The sequence below is a fragment of the Phyllobates terribilis genome, unplaced genomic scaffold, assembly GCF_046119375.1.
Source record: "Phyllobates terribilis strain yellow unplaced genomic scaffold, ASM4611937v1 Scaffold_34__1_contigs__length_13252353, whole genome shotgun sequence".
NCBI lineage: Eukaryota > Metazoa > Chordata > Amphibia > Anura > Dendrobatidae > Phyllobates > Phyllobates terribilis.
This window is the reverse complement of record NW_027362794.1, coordinates 3,654,370-3,668,402: the sequence shown is the minus strand read 5'-3', so window position 1 is coordinate 3,668,402 and position 14,033 is coordinate 3,654,370. Positions and strand designations below refer to the sequence as shown.

Here is a 14,033-nt window from a genome sequence, read left to right as displayed (position 1 = left end):
TCTCTTTTATAGTCTGCAGGCATTAAATGAAAGAAGTCAGTGTTCCAGCAGAGGGAGACAACGTTTCAGAAAAGGCATTGTAGCAAACCAAAAAAGAAATTTTAAGCGCAGCAGAGTAACCAGCTCACATACCTGTTAGCTCAGGTGAGTTTAAAAGGCTGCTGTTGATAACAAGGGCATTTGCTAAATAGATGGTGTGTGTGCAACAATATACTGAAAGGTCAATTATATTGTGCAGCTTATCTCACCACCTGTAGTTATTTAGGTGAAAGCTCCAAAATGCTTGCCTAATATGTCTGTTTATCCAAAAGGAAGTATAGAGGGAGAGCTAGATAGATAGCATTGCATTACATTACATGGCAATGCAATGCACAGTTGCTGAAGTTGAACCAAAATGAGCTTGTCATCTGGCTTCTGCAACTTTTAACATGAAAAATTCAATGAGGAGAAGAAAAGCAAAGCCAAAGAGTCCATCCCAAAATCCGACAAACAAGCCAAATGAACAAAAAGCATTGAATTCAATTCTTTCTGATTTTAGAAACTGCATTAAAGAAGGGGTGCACCGGTCCAGGAGATACTGCAATACCAGGTCAATGCGTGGAGTGGACAGAGCAAGCTCTTTTTCCATCTCCCTGTTCTAAAAATCCATTTAATATATGGTCCCCAGATAGGGGACGTATCAGATATTAAACTGATAAGAACAGATACTACACTTGATCTTAGCCAAAAGGCCGAGAAGCGATAACCAGAATTGGTTTCCGACTACGGTGCCACCCAAGGATTCTGAAAAGTCCATTTGTGGAGATGGCCACCTGGACTCCCGTTAAGAAGACATGCTGTCAACCTCTAGATCCCTCACATGCCTGCACTTTTCGGCTTGCTGCTGCTGCAATCCACGCGTTTTAGATCTGCATAACTCCACCTCTTTTAGCACAGTACCCTCAACCCCCGGCTGTTCCCACCCGCCTCAACACCGTTGGAAGGGAGGAGAACCAATTAAGGCGGGGGGGGGTGGAACGAGCAGCTGTCTACCCTTAGCAGGAGGGTTGCTGATTAATTACCTCTCCTGCTGCTGCTGCTGCTGGCTGTCCAGCAGCAGACTGAAGGTGGCTGCTGCTGTGCGCAGGTATATAAAGGCTCAGAGCCTATTATGACACGCGCAGCCAGCGTTCCATTGCCACATTCCGTCTACTGCAGGCGGGATACCTGGATGGCTGAATGTCACTGAGAAGCTCACAGAGACCGCCATAAGCAACAGTTTAAAAGAATGCCACAGACTAATCAACCAAACTTTTTGGGTTGGTTTCTCTTTTATAGTCTGCAGGCATTAAATGAAAGAAGTCAGTGTTCCAGCAGAGGGAGACAACGTTTCAGAAAAGGCATTGTAGCAAACCAAAAAAGAAATTTTAAGCGCAGCAGAGTAACCAGCTCACATACCTGTTAGCTCAGGTGAGTTTAAAAGGCTGCTGTTGATAACAAGGGCATTTGCTAAATAGATGGTGTGTGTGCAACAATATACTGAAAGGTCAATTATATTGTGCAGCTTATCTCACCACCTGTAGTTATTTAGGTGAAAGCTCCAAAATGCTTGCCTAATATGTCTGTTTATCCAAAAGGAAGTATAGAGGGAGAGCTAGATAGATAGCATTGCATTACATTACATGGCAATGCAATGCACAGTTGCTGAAGTTGAACCAAAATGAGCTTGTCATCTGGCTTCTGCAACTTTTAACATGAAAAATCCAATGAGGAGAAGAAAAGCAAAGCCAAAGAGTCCATCCCAAAATCCGACAAACAAGCCAAATGAACAAAAAGCATTGAATTCAATTCTTTCTGATTTTAGAAACTGCATTAAAGAAGGGGTGCACCGGTCCTGGAGATACTGCAATACCAGGACAATGCGTGGAGTGGACAGAGCAAGCTCTTTTTCCATCTCCTTGTTCTAAAAATCCATTTAATATATGGTCCCCAGATAGGGGACGTATCAGATATTAAACTGATAAGAACAGATACTACACTTGAACTTAGCCAAAAGGCCGAGAAGCGATAACCAGAATTGGTTTCCGACTATGGTGCCACCCAAGGATTCTGAAAAGTCCATTTGTGGAGATGGCCACCTGGACTCCCGTTAAGAAGACATGCTGTCAACCTCTAGATCCCTCACATGCCTGCACTTTTCGGCTTGCTGCTGCTGCAATCCACGCGTTTTAGATCTGCATAACTCCACCTCTTTTAGCACAGTACCCTCAACCCCCGGCTGTTCCCACCCGCCTCAACACCGTTGGAAGGGAGGAGAACCAATTAAGGCGGGGGGGGGGTGGAACGAGCAGCTGTCTACCCTTAGCAGGAGGGTTGCTGATTAATTACCTCTCCTGCTGCTGCTGCTGCTGGCTGTCCAGCAGCAGACTGAAGGTGGCTGCTGCTGTGCGCAGGTATATAAAGGCTCAGAGCCTATTATGACACGCGCAGCCAGCGTTCCATTTCCACATTCCGTCTACTGCAGGCGGGATACCTGGATGGCTGAATGTCACTGAGAAGGTCACAGAGACCGCCATAAGCAACAGTTTAAAAGAATGCCACAGACTAATCAACCAAACTTTTTGGGTTGGTTTCTCTTTTATAGTCTGCAGGCATTAAATGAAAGAAGTCAGTGTTCCAGCAGAGGGAGACAACGTTTCAGAAAAGGCATTGTAGCAAACCAAAAAAGAAATTTTAAGCGCAGCAGAGTAACCAGCTCACATACCTGTTAGCTCAGGTGAGTTTAAAAGGCTGCTGTTGATAACAAGGGCATTTGCTAAATAGATGGTGTGTGTGCAACAATATACTGAAAGGTCAATTATATTGTGCAGCTTATCTCACCACCTGTAGTTATTTAGGTGAAAGCTCCAAAATGCTTGCCTAATATGTCTGTTTATCCAAAAGGAAGTATAGAGGGAGAGCTAGATAGATAGCATTGCATTACATTACATGGCAATGCAATGCACAGTTGCTGAAGTTGAACCAAAATGAGCTTGTCATCTGGCTTCTGCAACTTTTAACATGAAAAATCCAATGAGGAGAAGAAAAGCAAAGCCAAAGAGTCCATCCCAAAATCCGACAAACAAGCCAAATGAACAAAAAGCATTGAATTCAATTCTTTCTGATTTTAGAAACTGCATTAAAGAAGGGGTGCACCGGTCCTGGAGATACTGCAATACCAGCTCAATGCGTGGAGTGGACAGAGCAAGCTCTTTTTCCATCTCCCTGTTCTAAAAATCCATTTAATATATGGTCCCCAGATAGGGGACGTATCAGATATTAAACTGATAAGAACAGATACTACACTTGATCTTAGCCAAAAGGCCGAGGAGCGATAACCAGAATTGGTTTCCGACTACGGTGCCACCCAAGGATTCTGAAAAGTCCATTTGTGGAGATGGCCACCTGGACTCCCGTTAAGAAGACATGCTGTCAACCTCTAGATCCCTCACATGCCTGCACTTTTCGGCTTGCTGCTGCTGCAGTCCACGCGTTTTAGATCTGCATAACTCCACCTCTTTTAGCACAGTACCCTCAACCCCCGGCTGTTCCCACCCGCCTCAACACCGTTGGAAGGGAGGAGAACCAATTAAGGCCGGGGGGGGGGGTGGAACGAGCAGCTGTCTACCCTTAGCAGGAGGGTTGCTGATTAATTACCTCTCCTGCTGCTGCTGCTGCTGGCTGTCCAGCAGCAGACTGAAGGTGGCTGCTGCTGTGCGCAGGTATATAAAGGCTCAGAGCCTATTATGACACGCGCAGCCAGCGTTCCATTGCCACATTCCGTCTACTGCAGGCGGGATACCTGGATGGCTGAATGTCACTGAGAAGCTCACAGAGACCGCCATAAGCAACAGTTTAAAAGAATGCCACAGACTAATCAACCAAACTTTTTGGGTTGGTTTCTCTTTTATAGTCTGCAGGCATTAAATGAAAGAAGTCAGTGTTCCAGCAGAGGGAGACAACGTTTCAGAAAAGGCATTGTAGCAAACCAAAAAAGAAATTTTAAGCGCAGCAGAGTAACCAGCTCACATACCTGTTAGCTCAGGTGAGTTTAAAAGGCTGCTGTTGATAACAAGGGCATTTGCTAAATAGATGGTGTGTGTGCAACAATATACTGAAAGGTCAATTATATTGTGCAGCTTATCTCACCACCTGTAGTTATTTAGGTGAAAGCTCCAAAATGCTTGCCTAATATGTCTGTTTATCCAAAAGGAAGTATAGAGGGAGAGCTAGATAGATAGCATTGCATTACATTACATGGCAATGCAATGCACAGTTGCTGAAGTTGAACCAAAATGAGCTTGTCATCTGGCTTCTGCAACTTTTAACATGAAAAATCCAATGAGGAGAAGAAAAGCAAAGCCAAAGAGTCCATCCCAAAATCCGACAAACAAGCCAAATGAACAAAAAGCATTGAATTCAATTCTTTCTGATTTTAGAAACTGCATTAAAGAAGGGGTGCACCGGTCCTGGAGATACTGCAATACCAGGTCAATGCGTGGAGTGGACAGAGCAAGCTCTTTTTCCATCTCCCTGTTCTAAAAATCCATTTAATATATGGTCCCCAGATAGGGGACGTATCAGATATTAAACTGATAAGAACAGATACTACACTTGATCTTAGCCAAAAGGCCGAGAAGCGATAACCAGAATTGGTTTCCGACTACGGTGCCACCCAAGGATTCTGAAAAGTCCATTTGTGGAGATGGCCACCTGGACTCCCGTTAAGAAGACATGCTGTCAACCTCTAGATCCCTCACATGCCTGCACTTTTCGGCTTGCTGCTGCTGCAATCCACGCGTTTTAGATCTGCATAACTCCACCTCTTTTAGCACAGTACCCTCAACCCCCGGCTGTACCCACCCGCCTCAACACCGTTGGAAGGGAGGAGAACCAATTAAGGCGGGGGGGGGGGGAAGTGGAACGAGCAGCTGTCTACCCTTAGCAGGAGGGTTGCTGATTAATTACCTCTCCTGCTGCTGCTGCTGCTGCTGGCTGTCCAGCAGCAGACTGAAGGTGGCTGCTGCTGTGCGCAGGTATATAAAGGCTCAGAGCCTATTATGACACGCGCAGCCAGCGTTCCATTGCCACATTCCGTCTACTGCAGGCGGGATACCTGGATGGCTGAATGTCACTGAGAAGCTCACAGAGACCGCCATAAGCAACAGTTTAAAAGAATGCCACAGACTAATCAACCAAATTTTTGGGTTGGTTTCTCTTTTATAGTCTGCAGGCATTAAATGAAAGAAGTCAGTGTTCCAGCAGAGGGAGACAACGTTTCAGAAAAGGCATTGTAGCAAACCAAAAAAGAAATTTTAAGCGCAGCAGAGTAACCAGCTCACATACCTGTTAGCTCAGGTGAGTTTAAAAGGCTGCTGTTGATAACAAGGGCATTTGCTAAATAGATGGTGTGTGTGCAACAATATACTGAAAGGTCAATTATATTGTGCAGCTTATCTCACCACCTGTAGTTATTTAGGTGAAAGCTCCAAAATGCTTGCCTAATATGTCTGTTTATCCAAAAGGAAGTATAGAGGGAGAGCTAGATAGATAGCATTGCATTACATTACATGGCAATGCAATGCACAGTTGCTGAAGTTGAACCAAAATGAGCTTGTCATCTGGCTTCTGCAACTTTTAACATGAAAAATCCAATGAGGAGAGGAAAAGCAAAGCCAAAGAGTCCATCCCAAAATCCGACAAACAAGCCAAATGAACAAAAAGCATTGAATTCAATTCTTTCTGATTTTAGAAACTGCATTAAAGAAGGGGTGCACCGGTCCTGGAGATACTGCAATACCAGGTCAATGCGTGGAGTGGACAGAGCAAGCTCTTTTTCCATCTCCCTGTTCTAAAAATCCATTTAATATATGGTCCCCAGATAGGGGACGTATCAGATATTAAACTGATAAGAACAGATACTACACTTGATCTTAGCCAAAAGGCCGAGAAGCGATAACCAGAATTGGTTTCCGACTACGGTGCCACCCAAGGATTCTGAAAAGTCCATTTGTGGAGATGGCCACCTGGACTCCCGTTAAGAAGACATGCTGTCAACCTCTAGATCCCTCACATGCCTGCACTTTTCGGCTTGCTGCTGCTGCAATCCACGCGTTTTAGATCTGCATAACTCCACCTCTTTTAGCACAGTACCCTCAACCCCCGGCTGTTCCCACCCGCCTCAACACCGTTGGAAGGGAGGAGAACCAATTAAGGCGGGGGGGGGGTGGAACGAGCAGCTGTCTACCCTTAGCAGGAGGGTTGCTGATTAATTACCTCTCCTGCTGCTGCTGCTGCTGCTGGCTGTCCAGCAGCAGACTGAAGGTGGCTGCTGCTGTGCGCAGGTGTATAAAGGCTCAGAGCCTATTATGACACGCGCAGCCAGCGTTCCATTGCCACATTCCGTCTACTGCAGTCGGGATACCTGGATGGCTGAATGTCACTGAGAAGCTCACAGAGACCGCCATAAGCAACAGTTTAAAAGAATGCCACAGACTAATCAACCAAACTTTTTGGGTTGGTTTCTCTTTTATAGTCTGCAGGCATTAAATGAAAGAAGTCAGTGTTCCAGCAGAGGGAGACAACGTTTCAGAAAAGGCATTGTAGCAAACCAAAAAAGAAATTTTAAGCGCAGCAGAGTAACCAGCTCACATACCTGTTAGCTCAGGTGAGTTTAAAAGGCTGCTGTTGATAACAAGGGCATTTGCTAAATAGATGGTGTGTGTGCAACAATATACTGAAAGGTCAATTATATTATGCAGCTTATCTCACCACCTGTAGTTATTTAGGTGAAAGCTCCAAAATGCTTGCCTAATATGTCTGTTTATCCAAAAGGAAGTATAGAGGGAGAGCTAGATAGATAGCATTGCATTACATTACATGGCAATGCAATGCACAGTTGCTGAAGTTGAACCAAAATGAGCTTGTCATCTGGCTTCTGCAACTTTTAACATGAAAAATCCAATGAGGAGAAGAAAAGCAAAGCCAAAGAGTCCATCCCAAAATCCGACAAACAAGCCAAATGAACAAAAAGCATTGAATTCAATTCTTTCTGATTTTAGAAACTGCATTAAAGAAGGGGTGCACCGGTCCTGGAGATACTGCAATACCAGGTCAATGCGTGGAGTGGACAGAGCAAGCTCTTTTTCCATCTCCCTGTTCTAAAAATCCATTTAATATATGGTCCCCAGATAGGGGACGTATCAGATATTAAACTGATAAGAACAGATACTACACTGGATCTTAGCCAAAAGGCTGAGAAGCGATAACCAGAATTGGTTTCCGACTACGGTGCCACCCAAGGATTCTGAAAAGTCCATTTGTGGAGATGGCCACCTGGACTCCCGTTAAGAAGACATGCTGTCAACCTCTAGATCCCTCACATGCCTGCACTTTTCGGCTTGCTGCTGCTGCAATCCACGCGTTTTAGATCTGCATAACTCCACCTCTTTTAGCACAGTACCCTCAACCCCCGGCTGTTCCCACCCGCCTCAACACCGTTGGAAGGGAGGAGAACCAATTAAGGCGGGGGGGGGTGGAACGAGCAGCTGTCTACCCTTAGCAGGAGGGTTGCTGATTAATTACCTCTCCTGCTGCTGCTGCTGGCTGTCCAGCAGCAGACTGAAGGTGGCTGCTGCTGTGCGCAGGTATATAAAGGCTCATAGCCTATTATGACACGCGCAGCCAGCGTTCCATTGCCACATTCCGTCTACTGCAGGCGGGATACCTGGATGGCTGAATGTCACTGAGAAGCTCACAGAGACCGCCATAAGCAACAGTTTAAAAGAATGCCACAGACTAATCAACCAAACTTTTTGGGTTGGTTTCTCTTTTATAGTCTGCAGGCATTAAATGAAAGAAGTCAGTGTTCCAGCAGAGGGAGACAACGTTTCAGAAAAGGCATTGTAGCAAACCAAAAAAGAAATTTTAAGCGCAGCAGAGTAACCAGCTCACATACCTGTTAGCTCAGGTGAGTTTAAAAGGCTGCTGTTGATAACAAGGGCATTTGCTAAATAGATGGTGTGTGTGCAACAATATACTGAAAGGTCAATTATATTGTGCAGCTTATCTCACCACCTGTAGTTATTTAGGTGAAAGCTCCAAAATGCTTGCCTAATATGTCTGTTTATCCAAAAGGAAGTATAGAGGGAGAGCTAGATAGATAGCATTGCATTACATTACATGGCAATGCAATGCACAGTTGCTGAAGTTGAACCAAAATGAGCTTGTCATCTGGCTTCTGCAACTTTTAACATGAAAAATCCAATGAGGAGAAGAAAAGCAAAGCCAAAGAGTCCATCCCAAAATCCGACAAACAAGCCAAATGAACAAAAAGCATTGAATTCAATTCTTTCTGATTTTAGAAACTGCATTAAAGAAGGGGTGCACCGGTCCTGGAGATACTGCAATACCAGGTCAATGCGTGGAGTGGACAGAGCAAGCTCTTTTTCCATCTCCCTGTTCTAAAAATCCATTTAATATATGGTCCCCAGATAGGGGACGTATCAGATATTAAACTGATAAGAACAGATACTACACTTGATCTTAGCCAAAAGGCCGAGAAGCGATAACCAGAATTGGTTTCCGACTACGGTGCCACCCAAGGATTCTGAAAAGTCCATTTGTGGAGATGGCCACCTGGACTCCCGTTAAGAAGACATGCTGTCAACCTCTAGATCCCTCACATGCCTGCACTTTTCGGCTTGCTGCTGCTGCAATCCACGCGTTTTAAATCTGCATAACTCCACCTCTTTTAGCACAGTACCCTCAACCCCTGGCTGTTCCCACCCGCCTCAACACCGTTGGAAGGGAGGAGAACCAATTAAGGCGGGGGGGGTGGAACGAGCAGCTGTCTACCCTTAGCAGGAGGGTTGCTGATTAATTACCTCTCCTGCTGCTGCTGCTGCTGCTGGCTGTCCAGCAGCAGACTGAAGGTGGCTGCTGCTGTGCGCAGGTATATAAAGGCTCAGAGCCTATTATGACACGCGCAGCCAGCGTTCCATTGCCACATTCCGTCTACTGCAGGCGGGATACCTGGATGGCTGAATGTCACTGAGAAGCTCACAGAGACCGCCATAAGCAACAGTTTAAAAGAATGCCACAGACTAATCAACCAAACTTTTTGGGTTGGTTTCTCTTTTATAGTCTGCAGGCATTAAATGAAAGAAGTCAGTGTTCCAGCAGAGGGAGACAACGTTTCAGAAAAGGCATTGTAGCAAACCAAAAAAGAAATTTTAAGCGCAGCAGAGTAACCAGCTCACATACCTGTTAGCTCAGGTGAGTTTAAAAGGCTGCTGTTGATAACAAGGGCATTTGCTAAATAGATGGTGTGTGTGCAACAATATACTGAAAGGTCAATTATATTGTGCAGCTTATCTCACCACCTGTAGTTATTTAGGTGAAAGCTCCAAAATGCTTGCCTAATATGTCTGTTTATCCAAAAGGAAGTATAGAGGGAGAGCTAGATAGATAGCATTGCATTACATTACATGGCAATGCAATGCACAGTTGCTGAAGTTGAACCAAAATGAGCTTGTCATCTGGCTTCTGCAACTTTTAACATGAAAAATCCAATGAGGAGAAGAAAAGCAAAGCCAAAGAGTCCATCCCAAAATCCGACAAACAAGCCAAATGAACAAAAAGCATTGAATTCAATTCTTTCTGATTTTAGAAACTGCAGTAAAGAAGGGGTGCACCGGTCCTGGAGATACTGCAATACCAGGTCAATGCGTGGAGTGGACAGAGCAAGCTCTTTTTCCATCTCCCTGTTCTAAAAATCCATTTAATATATGGTCCCCAGATAGGGGACGTATCAGATATTAAACTGATAAGAACAGATACTACACTTGATCTTAGCCAAAAGGCCGAGAAGCGATAACCAGAATTGGTTTCCGACTACGGTGCCACCCAAGGATTCTGAAAAGTCCATTTGTGGAGATGGCCACCTGGACTCCCGTTAAGAAGACATGCTGTCAACCTCTAGATCCCTCACATGCCTGCACTTTTCGGCTTGCTGCTGCTGCAATCCACGCGTTTTAGATCTGCATAACTCCACCTCTTTTAGCACAGTACCCTCAACCCCCGGCTGTTCCCACCCGCCTCAACACCGTTGGAAGTGAGGAGAACCAATTAAGGCGGGGGGGGGGGGGAAGTGGAACGAGCAGCTGTCTACCCTTAGCAGGAGGGTTGCTGATTAATTACCTCTCCTGCTGCTGCTGCTGCTGCTGGCTGTCCAGCAGCAGACTGAAGGTGGCTGCTGCTGTGCGCAGGTATATAAAGGCTCAGAGCCTATTATGACACGCGCAGCCAGCGTTCCATTGCCACATTCCGTCTACTGCAGGCGGGATACCTGGATGGCTGAATGTCACTGAGAAGCTCACAGAGACCGCCATAAGCAACAGTTTAAAAGAATGCCACAGACTAATCAACCAAACTTTTTGGGTTGGTTTCTCTTTTATAGTCTGCAGGCATTAAATGAAAGAAGTCAGTGTTCCAGCAGAGGGAGACAACGTTTCAGAAAAGGCATTGTAGCAAACCAAAAAAGAAATTTTAAGCGCAGCAGAGTAACCAGCTCACATACCTGTTAGCTCAGGTGAGTTTAAAAGGCTGCTGTTGATAACAAGGGCATTTGCTAAATAGATGGTGTGTGTGCAACAATATACTGAAAGGTCAATTATATTGTGCAGCTTATCTCACCACCTGTAGTTATTTAGGTGAAAGCTCCAAAATGCTTGCCTAATATGTCTGTTTATCCAAAAGGAAGTATAGAGGGAGAGCTAGATAGATAGCATTGCATTACATTACATGGCAATGCAATGCACAGTTGCTGAAGTTGAACCAAAATGAGCTTGTCATCTGGCTTCTGCAACTTTTAACATGAAAAATCCAATGAGGAGAAGAAAAGCAAAGCCAAAGAGTCCATCCCAAAATCCGACAAACAAGCCAAATGAACAAAAAGCATTGAATTCAATTCTTTCTGATTTTAGAAACTGCATTAAAGAAGGGGTGCACCGGTCCTGGAGATACTGCAATACCAGGTCAATGCGTGGAGTGGACAGAGCAAGCTCTTTTTCCATCTCCCTGTTCTAAAAATCCATTTAATATATGGTCCCCAGATAGGGGACGTATCAGATATTAAACTGATAAGAACAGATACTACACTTGATCTTAGCCAAAAGGCCGAGAAGCGATAACCAGAATTGGTTTCCGACTACGGTGCCACCCAAGGATTCTGAAAAGTCCATTTGTGGAGATGGCCACCTGGACTCCCGTTAAGAAGACATGCTGTCAACCTCTAGATCCCTCACATGCCTGCACTTTTCGGCTTGCTGCTGCTGCAATCCACGCGTTTTAGATCTGCATAACTCCACCTCTTTTAGCACAGTACCCTCAACCCCCGGCTGTTCCCACCCGCCTCAACACCGTTGGAAGGGAGGAGAACCAATTAAGGCGGGGGGGGGTGGAACGAGCAGCTGTCTACCCTTAGCAGGAGGGTTGCTGATTAATTACCTCTCCTGCTGCTGCTGCTGGCTGTCCAGCAGCAGACTGAAGGTGGCTGCTGCTGTGCGCAGGTATATAAAGGCTCAGAGCCTATTATGACACGCGCAGCCAGCGTTCCATTGCCACATTCCGTCTACTGCAGGCGGGATACCTGGATGGCTGAATGTCACTGAGAAGCTCACAGAGACCGCCATAAGCAACAGTTTAAAAGAATGCCACAGACTAATCAACCAAACTTTTTGGGTTGGTTTCTCTTTTATAGTCTGCAGGCATTAAATGAAAGAAGTCAGTGTTCCAGCAGAGGGAGACAACGTTTCAGAAAAGGCATTGTAGCAAACCAAAAAAGAAATTTTAAGCGCAGCAGAGTAACCAGCTCACATACCTGTTAGCTCAGGTGAGTTTAAAAGGCTGCTGTTGATAACAAGGGCATTTGCTAAATAGATGTTGTGTGTGCAACAATATACTGAAAGGTCAATTATATTGTGCAGCTTATCTCACCACCTGTAGTTATTTAGGTGAAAGCTCCAAAATGCTTGCCTAATATGTCTGTTTATCCAAAAGGAAGTATAGAGGGAGAGCTAGATAGATAGCATTGCATTACATTACATGGCAATGCAATGCACAGTTGCTGAAGTTGAACCAAAATGAGCTTGTCATCTGGCTTCTGCAACTTTTAACATGAAAAATCCAATGAGGAGAAGAAAAGCAAAGCCAAAGAGTCCATCCCAAAATCCGACAAACAAGCCAAATGAACAAAAAGCATTGAATTCAATTCTTTCTGATTTTAGAAACTGCATTAAAGAAGGGGTGCACCGGTCCTGGAGATACTGCAATACCAGGTCAATGCGTGGAGTGGACAGAGCAAGCTCTTTTTCCATCTCCCTGTTCTAAAAATCCATTTAATATATGGTACCCAGATAGGGGACGTATCAGATATTAAACTGATAAGAACAGATTCTACACTTGATCTTAGCCAAAAGGCCGAGAAGCGATAACCAGAATTGGTTTCCGACTACGGTGCCACCCAAGGATTCTGAAAAGTCCATTTGTGGAGATGGCCACCTGGACTCCCGTTAAGAAGACATGCTGTCAACCTCTAGATCCCTCACATGCCTGCACTTTTCGGCTTGCTGCTGCTGCAATCCACGCGTTTTAGATCTGCATAACTCCACCTCTTTTAGCACAGTACCCTCAACCCCCGGCTGTTCCCACCCGCCTCAACACCGTTGGAAGGGAGGAGAACCAATTAAGGTGGGGGGGGGGTGGATCGAGCAGCTGTCTACCCTTAGCAGGAGGGTTGCTGATTAATTACCTCTCCTGCTGCTGCTGCTGCTGCTGGCTGTCCAGCAGCAGACTGAAGGTGGCTGCTGCTGTGCGCAGGTATATAAAGGCTCAGAGCCTATTATGACACGCGCAGCCAGCGTTCCATTGCCACATTCCGTCTACTGCAGGCGGGATACCTGGATGGCTGAATGTCACTGAGAAGCTCACAGAGACCGCCATAAGCAACAGTTTAAAAGAATGCCACAGACTAATCAACCAAACTTTTTGGGTTGGTTTCTCTTTTATAGTCTGCAGGCATTAAATGAAAGAAGTCAGTGTTCCAGCAGAGGGAGACAACGTTTCAGAAAAGGCATTGTAGCAAACCAAAAAAGAAATTTTAAGCGCAGCAGAGTAACCAGCTCACATACCTGTTAGCTCAGGTGAGTTTAAAAGGCTGCTGTTGATAACAAGGGCATTTGCTAAATAGATGGTGTGTGTGCAACAATATACTGAAAGGTCAATGATATTGTGCAGCTTATCTCACCACCTGTAGTTATTTAGGTGAAAGCTCCAAAATGCTTGCCTAATATGTCTGTTTATCCAAAAGGAAGTATAGAGGGAGAGCTAGATAGATAGCATTGCATTACATTACATGGCAATGCAATGCACAGTTGCTGAAGTTGAACCAAAATGAGCTTGTCATCTGGCTTCTGCAACTTTTAACATGAAAAATCCAATGAGGAGAAGAAAAGCAAAGCCAAAGAGTCCATCCCAAAATCCGACAAACAAGCCAAATGAACAAAAAGCATTGAATTCAATTCTTTCTGATTTTAGAAACTGCATTAAAGAAGGGGTGCACCGGTCCTGGAGATACTGCAATACCAGGTCAATGCGTGGAGTGGACAGAGCAAGCTCTTTTTCCATCTCCCTGTTCTAAAAATCCATTTAATATATGGTCCCCAGATAGGGGACGTATCAGATATTAAACTGATAAGAACAGATACTACACTTGATCTTAGCCAAAAGGCCGAGAAGCGATAACCAGAATTGGTTTCCGACTACGGTGCCACCCAAGGATTCTGAAAAGTCCATTTGTGGAGATGGCCACCTGGACTCCCGTTAAGAAGACATGCTGTCAACCTCTAGATCCCTCACATGCCTGCACTTTTCGGCTTGCTGCTGCTGCAATCCATGCGTTTTAGATCTGCATATCTCCACCTCTTTTAGCACACTACCCTCAACCCCCGGCTGTT

General features: G+C 45.1%; 11 non-coding genes across 11 annotated transcripts; all 11 read right to left on the bottom strand.

The window, feature by feature from the left end:
- Positions 1-552: 552 nt before the first annotated feature.
- On the bottom strand, positions 553-743 carry LOC141181554 (U2 spliceosomal RNA). Its single transcript, XR_012257119.1, has one exon. It is a non-coding gene; the product is annotated as a U2 spliceosomal RNA (small nuclear RNA).
- A 1,114-nt stretch (positions 744-1,857) lies between these two features.
- LOC141181838 (U2 spliceosomal RNA) lies at positions 1,858-2,048 on the bottom strand. The gene has a single exon (XR_012257378.1). It is a non-coding gene; the product is annotated as a U2 spliceosomal RNA (small nuclear RNA).
- A 1,115-nt stretch (positions 2,049-3,163) lies between these two features.
- Positions 3,164-3,354, bottom strand: LOC141181868 (U2 spliceosomal RNA). The gene has a single exon (XR_012257404.1). It is a non-coding gene; the product is annotated as a U2 spliceosomal RNA (small nuclear RNA).
- Positions 3,355-4,471: 1,117 nt separating this feature from the next.
- On the bottom strand, positions 4,472-4,662 carry LOC141180702 (U2 spliceosomal RNA). The gene has a single exon (XR_012256347.1). It is a non-coding gene; the product is annotated as a U2 spliceosomal RNA (small nuclear RNA).
- A 1,122-nt stretch (positions 4,663-5,784) lies between these two features.
- LOC141180701 (U2 spliceosomal RNA) lies at positions 5,785-5,975 on the bottom strand. The gene has a single exon (XR_012256346.1). It is a non-coding gene; the product is annotated as a U2 spliceosomal RNA (small nuclear RNA).
- A 1,118-nt stretch (positions 5,976-7,093) lies between these two features.
- Positions 7,094-7,284, bottom strand: LOC141181720 (U2 spliceosomal RNA). The gene has a single exon (XR_012257270.1). It is a non-coding gene; the product is annotated as a U2 spliceosomal RNA (small nuclear RNA).
- A 1,111-nt stretch (positions 7,285-8,395) lies between these two features.
- Positions 8,396-8,586, bottom strand: LOC141180699 (U2 spliceosomal RNA). The gene has a single exon (XR_012256344.1). It is a non-coding gene; the product is annotated as a U2 spliceosomal RNA (small nuclear RNA).
- A 1,116-nt stretch (positions 8,587-9,702) lies between these two features.
- On the bottom strand, positions 9,703-9,893 carry LOC141180698 (U2 spliceosomal RNA). Its single transcript, XR_012256343.1, has one exon. It is a non-coding gene; the product is annotated as a U2 spliceosomal RNA (small nuclear RNA).
- A 1,124-nt stretch (positions 9,894-11,017) lies between these two features.
- Positions 11,018-11,208, bottom strand: LOC141180697 (U2 spliceosomal RNA). Its single transcript, XR_012256342.1, has one exon. It is a non-coding gene; the product is annotated as a U2 spliceosomal RNA (small nuclear RNA).
- Positions 11,209-12,319: 1,111 nt separating this feature from the next.
- On the bottom strand, positions 12,320-12,510 carry LOC141181848 (U2 spliceosomal RNA). The gene has a single exon (XR_012257387.1). It is a non-coding gene; the product is annotated as a U2 spliceosomal RNA (small nuclear RNA).
- Positions 12,511-13,628: 1,118 nt separating this feature from the next.
- Positions 13,629-13,819, bottom strand: LOC141180696 (U2 spliceosomal RNA). The gene has a single exon (XR_012256341.1). It is a non-coding gene; the product is annotated as a U2 spliceosomal RNA (small nuclear RNA).
- Between the last annotated feature and the right edge of the window lie 214 nt (positions 13,820-14,033).